The sequence below is a fragment of the Ranitomeya imitator genome, chromosome 3 (genome assembly GCF_032444005.1).
Source record: "Ranitomeya imitator isolate aRanImi1 chromosome 3, aRanImi1.pri, whole genome shotgun sequence".
NCBI lineage: Eukaryota > Metazoa > Chordata > Amphibia > Anura > Dendrobatidae > Ranitomeya > Ranitomeya imitator.
The window spans coordinates 587,438,896-587,452,327 of record NC_091284.1 but is presented as its reverse complement, the minus strand read 5'-3'; the positions used below and the strand labels follow the sequence as shown (position 1 = coordinate 587,452,327).

General features: G+C 42.4%; 1 protein-coding gene across 2 annotated transcripts in view; it reads left to right on the top strand.

The window, feature by feature from the left end:
- Positions 1 to 13,432, top strand: part of GPC6 (glypican 6) — a 1,713,043-nt gene that overhangs the window by 1,450,976 nt on the left and 248,635 nt on the right. The window lies entirely within an intron of this gene.

The window sequence follows — 13,432 nt, the reverse complement described above, 5'->3', positions numbered from 1 at the left end:
ATCCATATATTACGGCCGTAATACGCTGAAAAGTCCCCAAAAAAGTGGTCCGTAGCTCCTCCGTAGGCAGGGTGTGTCAGTGTATTTTGCGCATGGCATCCTCCGTATGTAATCCGTATGGCATCCGTACTGCGTGTTTTTCTCGCAGGCTTGCAAAACCAACACACGGCTATACAAGGGATCCATGTGTTAAAAAAAAAATTATATATATATACTGTCTATATACATATATGTGTCACTAGACACATATATGTATATATATTATTACTTCATACAGCGCTAGATAGCTTTAAAGCCGGTAATTCAATTACCGGCTTTTGCTATCTTCTTCCTAAACCCGACATGATATGAGACCTGGTTTACATACAGTAAACCATCTCATATCACCTTTTTTTTTGCATATTCCACACTACTAATGTTAGTAGTGTGTATATGCAAAATTTGGCCGTTCTAGCTATTAAATTAAAGGGTTAAATGGCGGAAAAAATTGGCGTGGGCTCCCGCGCAATTTTCTCCGCCAGAGTAGTAAAGCCAGTGACTGAGGGCAGATATTAATAGCCTGGAGAGGGTCCATGGTTATTGGCCCCCCCTGGCTAAAAACATCTGCCCTCAGCCACCCCAGAAAAGGCACATCTGGAAGATGCGCCTATTCTGGCACTTGGCCACTCTCTTCCCATTCCCGTGTAGCGGTGGGATATGGGGTAATGAAGGGTTAATGTCACCTTGCTATTGTAAGGTGACATTAAGCCAAATTAATAATGGAGAGGCGTCTTTTATGACACCTATCCATTATTAATCCAATAGTAGTAAAGGGTTAAAAAAACACAAACACATTATTAAAAATTATTTTAATGAAATAAACACAAAGGTTGTTGTAATATTTTATTCAACGCCCAATCCATTCACTGAAGACCCTCGTTCTGTAACAAAAAAAAATAATAAACCAACAATATCCTTACCTTCCGAAGATCTGTAATGTCCAACAATGTAAATCCATCTGAAGGGGTTAAAATATTTTGCAGCCACGAGCTTTGCTAATGCAACGTTGTTCGTGGCTGCAAAACCCCGGAGAATGAAGGTAAAGTAGGTCAATGACCTATATTTGCCTTCATTTGCGGTGAGGCGCCCTCTGCTGGTTGTCCCTAGATCGTGGGAACTTTCCTAGAAAGCTCCCAGGCTCGAGTTCATAAGAGGCACCCTCTGCTGCTTGTCCTCATATGAACTCGAGCCTGGGAGCTTTCTAGGAACGATCTAGCCACTCCCTTCCCCTTTATATTCTGGGTTCTGTTACAAATCCTTGTCAGAGCAAGCATTTGCTGCATGGCTAACGGTGGGAGAGGAGTACATATGAGAAGGAGAGTTGAAGGAGTAATTAGTGACCGTTGCTTGGTTTGTATGCATGATCATTCCTTATCCTTCTCTGTATTGGTTTATTCTTCTACCTTCACAACCCAGTGCATTCCTCTGTTACATGTCAGTGAATATTTTGTATGCCTGTAGTTTTCTGTTAACCCTTGTCTGCATAGTCTTGCTTGTTCGGTTGGTGTACTACGGTGCACTGTAGTGCCCCTCTACCCTGGGTGGAGGAATAGAACAGATGGAGGGCTAACTTAGAAGATAAGGCAAGGGCGGAGGCCCCGACATCTTCACCATCTGAAGTATCCCGGGGAGCAGGGCGAGCTAGGGCGCTGCTTAGTGTTAGGGACAGGGAAGGAGCCTCATGGCCCGGGTAACCCGACAGCTGTGTCATGGCACTGAGAATAAAACTAAATTTTGGTGTAAAAAATGTACTTTACTGCCCAATGGTATAAAATTCTGTGACACACCCATAGTGTCAATATGATTACTGCACCCCTAGATGAATTCATTGAGAGGTATAGTTTGTAAAATGGGGTCCTTGCCTTATGACCTTTGCACTGTGCCTGAAAAATATTCCCCGATTACACGTAAGGTATTGGCACACTCATAATATGGACCTCAGTTTGTTGTAAAAAAAACTATTAACTCTTAGAAAAAGTAAAAACTCGGGGCTAAAACATCATTTTAGTGGTAAAAAAATAATATATTCTTTTTCATTGCTTGATTTTATAAAATTCTTTGAGACACATGTGGTGTTAATATGATTACTGCACCTCTAGATGAATTCATTGGGAGTGTATTTTGCCAAAATAAGTCCACATATGCGGGTTTTCTGTTGTCCTGGCACCCTCAAACCATTCTAGCAAAATATGAACTCCAATTTGGCACCTCTTTCCTTCTGAGCTTTGCACTCTGCCTCAAAAGTAGCATTGCCCCAAATATGGGATATCGACATACTCAGGAGAAATTGACCAACAAATGGTATGGTGCAATATCTCCTGATACCCATATGAAAATGGGATTGTGGGGAAAATGGGATATTATTTAAGTTCATGGGTCAACGTTATAAACATTGGGATCAAGGTGCTTACACACACTTGTGGGGGGTTTCCACTGTTTAGGCACAGCAGGGACTCTCTAAACTGAACATGACGTCCGTTAATGATTCCAGAAAATATTACAATTAAACATGTAAATGATGCTCCTTCCCTTCCATGCCGTGCACTCAAACAGTAGTTTTCTCCCGCATACTGGGTAGTGGCGTACTTAGGAGAAATTGCACAACACATTGTATTGTGCAATTTCTCTTGTTAATCTTACGAAAATGCAAAATCTGGGGCTAAAACATATTTGTGGCGAAAATATGATTTTTTTTTTATTTTTAAGGCTCGATGTTATAAACTTCTGTGATGCACCTTCTGATCAAGGTTCTCACCACACATCTAAATACATTCCTTGATGGGCTTAGTTTCCAAAATGGTGTCACTTGTGGGGGATTTTTACTGTTTAGGCACATCAGGGGCTCTGCAAATGCTACATGGTATCCGCCAACTGTTTCAGCAAATTTGGCCTTTAGAAAGTCAAATGGCGCTCCTTCCTTTCCAAAGTCTGTCATGCTCCCAAGTAGTGGTTTTCTCCCTTCTCATGCTCAGTAGAAATTGCACAACAAATTTCTGGGGTTTATTTTTTCCTGTTACCCTTGTCAAAATAAAAAAATTGGATCTGAAGTAAATTTTTTGTGAAAAAAAAGTTGTGAAGGGTTAGTAAACTTCTTGAATATGGTTTAAAATGGTGTCACTTTTTGGTACTTTCTTGTCATATAGACTTTTTAAAATCACTACAAATGTGATGTGATCCCTAAAAAAAATGGTTTAGTAAATCTTGCTGGGAAAAGGACAAATCACTGGTCAACTTTTAACCCTTCTGTCTTCCTGTAAAGTAGACATGTGGGGGAATGTTATTTATTAACTATTTTTCAAAATTTTCGCCAATTTTCCATTTTTTTCACAAATAAAAGCAAGTTATATAGAAGAAATGTTACCATTATCATGAAGTACAATATGTCACCAAAAAATGAGAATCAGTGAGATCTGTTGAAGCATTCCAGAGTTATTACCTCATAAAGTGACAATAGTTAGAATTGTAAAAATAGGCCAAAAAATGTACCATTGTCAATAAAAAACAAAATTGTCCTGCTACAGGTCTACACTTTCTTAAAATTTTAATGAAGTCATCCAATTGTTGCCTTTAACCCCTTAAGCCCCAAGGGTGGTTTGCACATTAATGATCGGGCCAATTTTTACAATTCTGACCATTGTCCCTTTATGAGATTTTAACTCTGGAATGCTTCAACAGATCCTGAAGATTCTGACACTGTTTTCTCGTGACAAATTGTACTTCATGATAGTGGTGACATCTATTTGATAAGACTTGTGATTATTTGTGAAAAAAATGGAAATTTGGCGAACATTTTTAAAATTTCGCAATTTTTCAACTTTGAATTTTATGCCCTTAAATCACAGAGATATGTCACACAAAATACTTAATTAGTAACATTTCCCACATGTCTACTTTACATCAGCACAATTTTGGAATTAAAATTTTTTTTGTTAGGGAGTTATAAGAGTTAAAAGTTGACCAGCAATTTCTCATTTTTACAACACCATTTTTTTTAGGGACCACATCTCATTTGAAGTTATTTTGAGGGGTCTTGTTATGACCTGGTGGTTAGGAGCACCCGGCACGACCTGATAGTTAAACTCACACAGGACAAGCTCTGGGATGTGGGAGCTCTGCTGACCGTAGGCCCTAATCCTATCACAACAACTTGAAATAGCCGTGGAGCGTTCCTGACTCTCCCTAGACGCCTCTTCACAGCCTAAGAGCTAGCTAGCCCTAGAGATAGAAAATAAAGCCTACCTAACGGTGCGGAGATGCCACTCTGCATCCCAGAGCTTCCAGCTAGCAAGACAAAATCATGATAACCAGCTGGACAAGGAAACAATGAACAAATAATAACTATCAGGAACTTAGCTTCTGCTGGAGAAGACAGGTCACCAGAAAGATCCAAGAGCGAACTGAACCAATGCAGGAACATTGACAGCTGGCATGGAGTAACGATCTGAGTGGAGTTAAATAGAGCAGCCAACCAAAGGATAAACCACGTCACCTGTGTAAGGAACCTCAGAAGCAGCAGCTTCACTCACAGCCACCAGAGGGAGTCCATGGACAGAACTCGCCGAAGTACCATTCACGACCACAGGAGGGAGTTCGACAACAGAATTCACAACAGGGTCTATATGATAGAAAGTAACCAAGTGTGACACCATTCTAAAAACTGCATCCCTCAAGGTGCTCAAAACCACATTCAAGAAGTTTATTAATCCTTTAGATGTTTCACAGGAATTTTTGGAATGTTTAAATAAAAATGAACATTTAACTTTTTTCACACAAAATTTATTTCAGCTCCAATTTGATTTATTTTACCAAGGGTAACAGGAGAAAATGGACCCCAAAAGTTGTTGTACAATTTGTCCTGAGTATGCCGATACCCCATATGTGGAGGTAAACCACTGTTTGTGCGCATGGCAGAGCTCGGAAGGGAAGGAGCGCTACTTGACATTTCAATGCAAAATTGACTGGAATTGAGATGGGACGCCATGTTGCGTTTGGAGAGCCCTTGATGTGCCTAAACATTGAAACCCCCCACAAGTGACACCATTTTGGAAAGTAGACCCCATAAGGAACTTATCTAGATGTGTGGTGAGCACTTTTACCCACCAAGTGCTTCACAGAAGTTTATAATGCAGAGCCGTAAAAATAAAAAATCATATTAATTCACAAAAATGATATTTTCGCCCCTAATTTTTTATTTTCCCAAGGGTAAGAGAAGAAATTGGACCACAAACTTTGTTGTGCAATTGTTCCTGAGTACGTTGATACCCCAGATGTGGGGGTAAACCACTCTTTGGGCACATGGCAGAGCTCGGAAGGGATGAAGCGCCGTTTGACTTTTCAATGCAAAATTGACAGGAATTGAGATGGAACGCCATGTTGCTGATGTGCCTAAACATTGAAACCTCCCACAAGTGACACCATTTTGTAAAGTAGACCCCCTAAGGAATTTATCTATATGTGTGGTGAGCACTTTGACTCACCAAGTGCTTCACTACAGTTTATAACACAGAGCCGTGAAAATAAAAATTATTTTTTAGCCCCCAGTTTTGTATTTTCCCAAGGGTAACAGGAGAAATTGGACCCCAAAAGTTGCTGTCCAATTTGTCCTGAGTACGCTGATACCCCATATGTGGGGGGAACCACCGTTTGGGCGCATGGCAGAGCTCAGAAGGGAAGGAGCGCCATTTGTAATGCAGACTTAGATGGATTGGTCTGCAGGCGTCATATTGCGTTTGCAGATCCCCTAATGTACCTAAACAGTAGAAACCCCCCACAAGTGATCCCATATTAGAAACTAGACCCCACAAGGAACTTATCTAGATGTATTGCGAGAACTTTGAACCCCAAAGTGTTTCAATACAGTTTATAATGCAGAGCCGTGAAAATAAAAAACACGGGAGAGCTCGGAAGGGAAGGAGCACTGTTTTACTTTTTCAATGCAGAATTGGCTGGAATTGAGATTGGATGCCATGTCGTGTTTGGAGAGCCCCCGATATGCCTAAACAGTGGAAACCTCGAATTCTAACTGAAACCCTAACCCTAGCCCCAAACCTAGCCCTAGCCCCAACCCTAGCCCTAACCATAGCCCTTACCCTAGCCTTATCCTTACCCCTAACTCTACCCCTAACACTAGACCTAACCCTAAGCCTAGCTCTAACTCTAACCCTAGCCCTAACCCTAGCCCTAATTGTGACGGGGTGTACGGCAGAGCAAGAAGGGACAACAGGCCGAGGGATGATTCAACAGATTTATTATCAAGAACGCTGGAACAACACATGCAGGAAGATCTACAGAGTCCACAATTAGTCCAACGGAACAGATTCGGGGGCACCTCCCGATAATCCTTGTGCCAGCTAACAAAGCAATAGTCCACACGAGTCCAAGGGATCCCAAAACAATCTCACGAACGACGAGATATGTCCTCGGCTCAAGTCTCGCCCCGTTCGCTTCCGCAGTCCCAGATGGGCGTGGGGTCTTGCCTCAGCTAAGAATCCCCACTCCTTCTCCTTCAAGGATCAACTCACATCTAATCTCAAAATAAGAATGGATTGTCTGAACTCCTGGGATCCGCCCATGAAGGGGGGTAGGGGTCACACCTTCTATTCAATGGTTGGGTCCACCAGAAGATTCTAGACTGGTGGGCTCCAAGTAGTCTATGTAGTATGTACATATGACTAGCCACCTGCTGTGAGGAAGAATGGCTATTCCTCCACTAGTGATGTTGACAAAGCTTAATTACATTATAGCTTAGGGCTGCAAGTATTGGGGGAAGGAGACATATTGTTACAGGTGAACTCCCAGCACAAGAAAATACATAAATTACAGCTAATAGAAACCAGAGAACAGTTACATACATCAAATGGCATATTATTCAAATACAGGACAGGGCAAAAGTACATATCATGACACTAATCCTAAGCCTAGCCCTAATCCTAACCCTATCCCTAACCCTAGCCCTAACCCTAGCCCTAACCCTAATGGGAAAATGGAAATAAATACATTTTTTTTTATTTTATTATTTTTCCCTAAGTAAGAGGGTGATGAAGGGGGGTTTGATTTACTTTTATAGCATTTTTTAGCAAATTTTTATGATTGACAACCGTCACAGACTAAAAGACGCTTTTTATTGCAAAAAATAGTTTTTGCGTCTCTATATTTTGAGAGCTGTAATACTTCCATATTTTGGTCCACAGAGTCATGTGAGGTCTTGTTTTTCGCGGGACGAGTTGATGTTTTTATTGGTAACATTTTCGCACACGTGACTTTTTTTGATCGCTTTTTATTTCGATTTTTGTGAGGCAGAATGACCAAAAATCAGCTATTCGTGAATTTCTTTTTGGGGGTTGTTTATACCATTCCACGTTTGGCAAAATTGATAAAGCAGTTTTATTGTTTGCGTCAGTACGATTACAGCGATACCTCATTTATATCTTTTTCAATGTTTTGGCGCTTTTATACGATAAATCTATTTTATTTTTTCTGTAATTATTTTTGCATCACTTTATTCTGAGGACTATATCTTTTTTATTTTTTTGCTGATGATGTTGTATCGCGGCTCATTTTTTGTGGGACAAGATGACATTTTCAGCGGTGCTATGGTTATTTATATCCGTCTTTTTGATCGCGTTTTATTCCTCTTTTTGTTCGGCGGTATGATAGTAAAGCGTTGTTTTTTGCCTCATTTTTTTTTACCGCGTTCATTGAAGGGGTTAACTAGCGGGACACTTTTATAGGTGGGGTCGTTACAGATGCGGCGATACTAAATTTGTGTACTTTTATTGTTTTTTTATTATTTAGATAAAGAAATGTATTTATGGGAACAATATTTTTTTTTTCTTTATTTAGGATTTTTTTTTTTTTTTTACACATGTGAATATTATTTTTTTACTTTACAACATTGCCCTAGGAGTGGCATCATGTTATAGGGTCAGATCGCTAATCTGACACTTTACAGAGCACTGTGTCAGATCAGCGATCTGACATGCAGGGCTGCAGGCTTACCAGCGCTTGCTCTGAGCAGGCGCTGGTAAGCCACCTCCCTGCAGGACCCGGATGCAGCCCCGTGGCCATTTTGGATCTGGGGCCTGCATGGAGAAGAAGGTAAGAGACTCTCAGAGCTACGCGATCACTTCGCATTGCTCCAAGGGTCTCATGGAAGCACGCAGGGAGCCCCCTCCCTGCGTGATGCTTCCCTATGCTGCCAGAACACTGCGATCATGTTTGATCGCAGTGTGTCGGGGGTTAATGTGCCAAGGGCGGTCTGTGACCGCTCCTGGCACATAGTGCCGGATGTCAGCTGCGATAGTCAGCTGACACCCGGCCGCGATCGGCCGCGGTCCCCCCGTCAGTGCGGCCGATCACATATGACGTACTATCCAGTCACTGGGAATTAAGTCCCAGGTCACCTTGACGGGATAGTACGTCATATGGGATTTTGGGGTTAAGGATGTATAGATGACCCTGTTTGTAATTTTTGGAAGGCTTAGCACTCTACATAACTTTTAGGAGTGTAGGAGTACTACAACTTTACTTTGCTCAAATTATTTAAATGAGGTACTACAGTTGGTGCCTTCAAGGGTGTATGGATGACCCTGCTTGTAATTTTTGAAAGGCTTTGATCTTAATGCATGGCCTTTATGAGTCTAGGACTAATACTACATGACAATTTAAACAGAATGTGTATGAAGCTCTCTTTTATGTCTAATACAGGATGTATTTGAATACCTCTTACATCACATTTTTGGCAGTTCTTGCTTCTTTTTTACTAAAAAATGTTATTTTGTTTTACTTAAATTGTTATTTAAAAAAAATCCTTTAAAAAATTTGTCTCATAAAATTCATTGTTTTTTAACATTTTTTTAATGTAAACTCCAATTTCTTTTCGATTTTGAATATTTTATTGCAAGTTCTTAAAGTGGAGTAAAAATGTGACACCAATGTGACCGCGACGTCATCACAGGTCCTGCGCACCTGCACGGGAAGGACCTTCCATAACGTCACGGTCATGCGACCGTGACATCATAACAGGTCCTGCGCGCCTACGCGAGATGGACCTGCCATGACGTCACGGTCATGTGACCACGACATCATCACACCCTGGCACCGGAAGCTGGCGACAGAACTACAAGGGGCCCTCAGATCGGAAGGTGAGTATATGTTTATTTTTTATTTTTTAACCTGTGGGCAATATATTACGTGACTGGCCAATATACTACGTGGCTCTGTGCTGTATACTACATCACTGGGCAACATACTACGTAACTGGGCAATATGCTACGTGACTGGGCAATATACTACGCAGCTGGGCAATATAGTATGTGGCTGGGCAATATACTACGTGGGCTGTGCAATATACTACATGACTGGGCAATATACTACGTTGCTGGGCAATATACTACGTCGCTGGGCAATATAGTACGTGACTGGGCAATATACTACGTGGGCTGTGCAATATACTATGTGGCTCTGTGCTGTATACTACGTCGCTGGGCAATATACTACGTCGCTGGGCAATATACTACATGGCTGTGCAATATACTACGTGACTGGGCAATATACTAGAATACCGGATGCGTTAGAATCGGGCCACCATCCAGTATAGATATATTGATTTAGCAAATGTATTTAAAAAAAAAAATCAAGAATATCCAGTGTTTGTACCTTTCTAGCTCTATGTCATTACTTATATCATTTCATCCCATATAGTATTTTTGTCAAGCAGTAAATGCCTACATCTGGGAATATTCAGGCAGGCTCTGCAATCTTTGTCAAAATTGTTAATTGTCATCTCCTTAGTGAATATGCACACTAATCAGGAGCCTGTGTGAACATCTGGTGTGATAGCAGTCATTAATGAATTGATTTAATGTAACATATTGTTTGATTATAATTCCTGTTTTAACATTACAGCTGATTTGTATGATGGAGTGAATATAACATACGTATGCCTTAGATTACTGCAGTATAATTTGTATTTAATGTTTGTGCTTTCTGCCTTTTAATATCACATTATTTATGATTATTACATTCTCATGATCTCTGCCATTGGGTTTGCAAACAGTCATTGTCAATTAAAGACACAAATAACTTCATGTGTATTCGTTATTAAATAGGATTCATCAGATTCCTACTGCACATTCTCACAGCTGGGCCTGGACTAACAATCAGCATCACCGGGCAGATTCCTGGTGGGCAGATATAACATGGGCTGCTCGGCCTGTTATAGCATTAGCTCTGTGTCTTTCAGTCTATAGTATTTCCATTAGTCAGCAATGCAACAATTGCAGGGAGCTGGTGAGCAAAGGATTCCAGCTGTTGACACCCCTTTATTAGCATGTAGGTCAGGTGTGTGCTAGCAGAGGAAGAAGAGGATCCCAGACTCTGCATGAACACAAAGAGCCACAAGAAAAACACATAAAGCTAATGGGATAGAACATATACATTATATCATTAAAGGGTAAATACTCCCATATTAGTTAAATCCATGGCTCACTAATAGGGAAATTAGGACACACTGCACGTCAATATGAAACCACCACCAAAAAATTGCAGTTGGAAGGTACAAGAAGATAAATATATACATATATTGCAAAATGTACTTATTTATATAAAAAATGTCAGAGAACAGATATACAGGTTAAAAAGTGACAGGCAATATCACACAAAATCCAGGCAAGGGAAAACAGCATGGAAATCCTAAGAAAAGATCAAGAAAATCAATACATACATGGAACCCTACATAGATATACAGTAGGATAGGGATCCATCCAAAGCGTGTATACAAATAATCAATATAACATACAACTACAGTGACAGATTCCACACTTTCTCCTGCCCACCCCGATGCGCGTTTCGGTGTTTTTCCTTCCTCAGGGGGTGCCAGTAGTTGTGGTATGTTATATTGCAGAGGCATATCTAGGGTTTCTGGCATCCGGGGCACCCGGGGCAAAAATTCATTTTGGCGCCTCCCCCCCAGACATATGCGATTTGCACACTTAGTCATGTACCCAAGACCCGCTCTCCCTAATGCTCTCAATATTCAGTGAAAAACTGAGAGTAGCAGAAGAGAAGCTCGATGTCACAGGACCATAAGTATGAAAATCGCATATGAGTGAAGTGTCCATGTGACGACTACTGGAACCTGCAGAGCTGAATCCTGACATCGCAGGCTTCTGAATTCTCACAACTAATGCACTGCACACTTTTAGGATTCTCCCTTGCCGGTGGACAGTCATGTCAGCACAAGCATGTGATTTGTATACTTCTGACCATATTCCGACTAGACGTGCCCGACCTCACTCAGTTCATTTTCATTGAGTGAGGCCACACATATCTAGTCAGCATGTGACCGCATGTATGTAAAATCACCAGCACGAGAGAATCCTGACAGCGTGCAGGGCGCACTGTGAGAACTCAGAAGTCTGCAGTCACAAAGAATGACTGCAGACTCATCACAGACCTGGACATCCCCTTTAATGCTCCTAACATAAATACAAACATGAGAATTAGTTAGTATTACAAATAACATTTATATCCAGGTACTTTATAGATGACATTGTCTCTGGAGTCGTTCTCATTTTCTTCATCTTGTCCAGATCCCATGATGAGTTTTCTCATCCACAGCCATCTCTGCAGACTTCCATCTTCTCTACTCTTTTGCAGAAAATCTCCACATGATGCCCTTAAAGATAGAAGTGTCATTATAATGCTCCTGAATGAATAATTGCCCCTCACTATATTGTCTGCACAAAATATGACCCCCACACTATCCCCCTTATGGTACATGCTCTTAACACTGACGTCTCCTTTTCCATACGGGCCCCCTCTTCACACGGTCCTCTCACACTATGTCCCCCCTATAGGGCCCAGTATTTATACTGTACTCTCATCAGACCCCCCCCTCCTTGGTATACTGTCCGCTCCTGGCTGTGCCCTTACACTGTCCCTCCATGTTACCAACCCATTACTCAGTTTCTATTCTGCGCCCACTCACTTTTCTCTCCCATACTGTCTCCTCACACTATTCCCCTCCCTCCTCATACTGTCTCCTCTCACATCCCTCCTGTTCACCAAACTGTCTCCTCATATATTTACCCCTCTCTTTCTATACTGCCTGCTCACCTGACTCCCTATACTGTGTCTGCACACATCCCATCACCCTCACTCCCCGTACTCTGTCCACATACATTTTTCACATCGCTACTCTTAATGTGTCTGCATACATTCCCCCGTTCGCTCCTCATACTGTCTGCACCCATCCCCCATACTGTTTCCTCAGATATGCCCCCATTCTCCTGTATTGTTTCCTTATACATGCCTCCAATTCTCCTGTACTGTTTCCTCATATATGCCCATTATTTTCCTCTACCCTACCCCATCATTGCTCTCTTCACCACCTACATCTTTGCCTTCTCCACCACCACTATCATTGCTTTCTCCCCAACCACCCCATCATTGCCCTTTCCACCACCATCATCATTGTCCTTTCCGCCGCCATTACCATACTTGCCCATTCCACCACTTCCATCATTTTCTCCCCCTCCAATATCATCAGTGTGCTTTCCACCACGACCATCCTTGTCCATTCTACCACCTCCATCATTTCTTCCCCCCCGCATTATTGCCCTTTCCACCACGTCCATGATTTCCTCCTCCCCACCATCATTGCATTCTCCCCCCACCACCATCATTGCCCATTCCAATTTCCACCTCCATCATTGCCCATTCCACCTCCATCATTGCCCATTCCACCACATCCATCATTTCCTCCTCCTCCTCCATCCCAATTATTGCCCTCTCCCCGTCATCCCCATCATTGCCCTCGCCTCTCCTCCCCGTACACACACACAAAACCATTTACGTCCCTGCACATTCACCCGCAGCGCTACGCATGCACGCACAAACACACACATATTGCGTACAGTATAATGGCCACACCTAGGTACTCGTACACACGCGGCTCCACTCCGTACACCTCGTACACACGCGGCTCCGCTCCGTACACCTCGTACACACATGGCTCCGCTCCGTACACCTCGTACACACGTGGCTCCGCTCCATAGATCTCATACACAAGCGGCTCCACTTCGTGGACCTCGTAAAAAAGTGGCTCTGCTCCGTACACCTCGTAAACACGTGGCTCTGCTCCATACACCTCATACACACGCGGCTCTGCTTCGTACACCTTGTACACACGCGGGTCTGCGCTCTGCTCTGTACACCTCATTCACACACGCCTCTGCTCCGTACACCTCGTATGCACGCGGCTCCGCTTCGTACACCTCATAGACACACACAACTCCGCTCCATACACCTTGCATGCAGATGGCTCCGCTCCGTACACCTCGTACACACACTGCTCCGCTCCATGCACCTTGCACACACCCAGTTCTGCTCC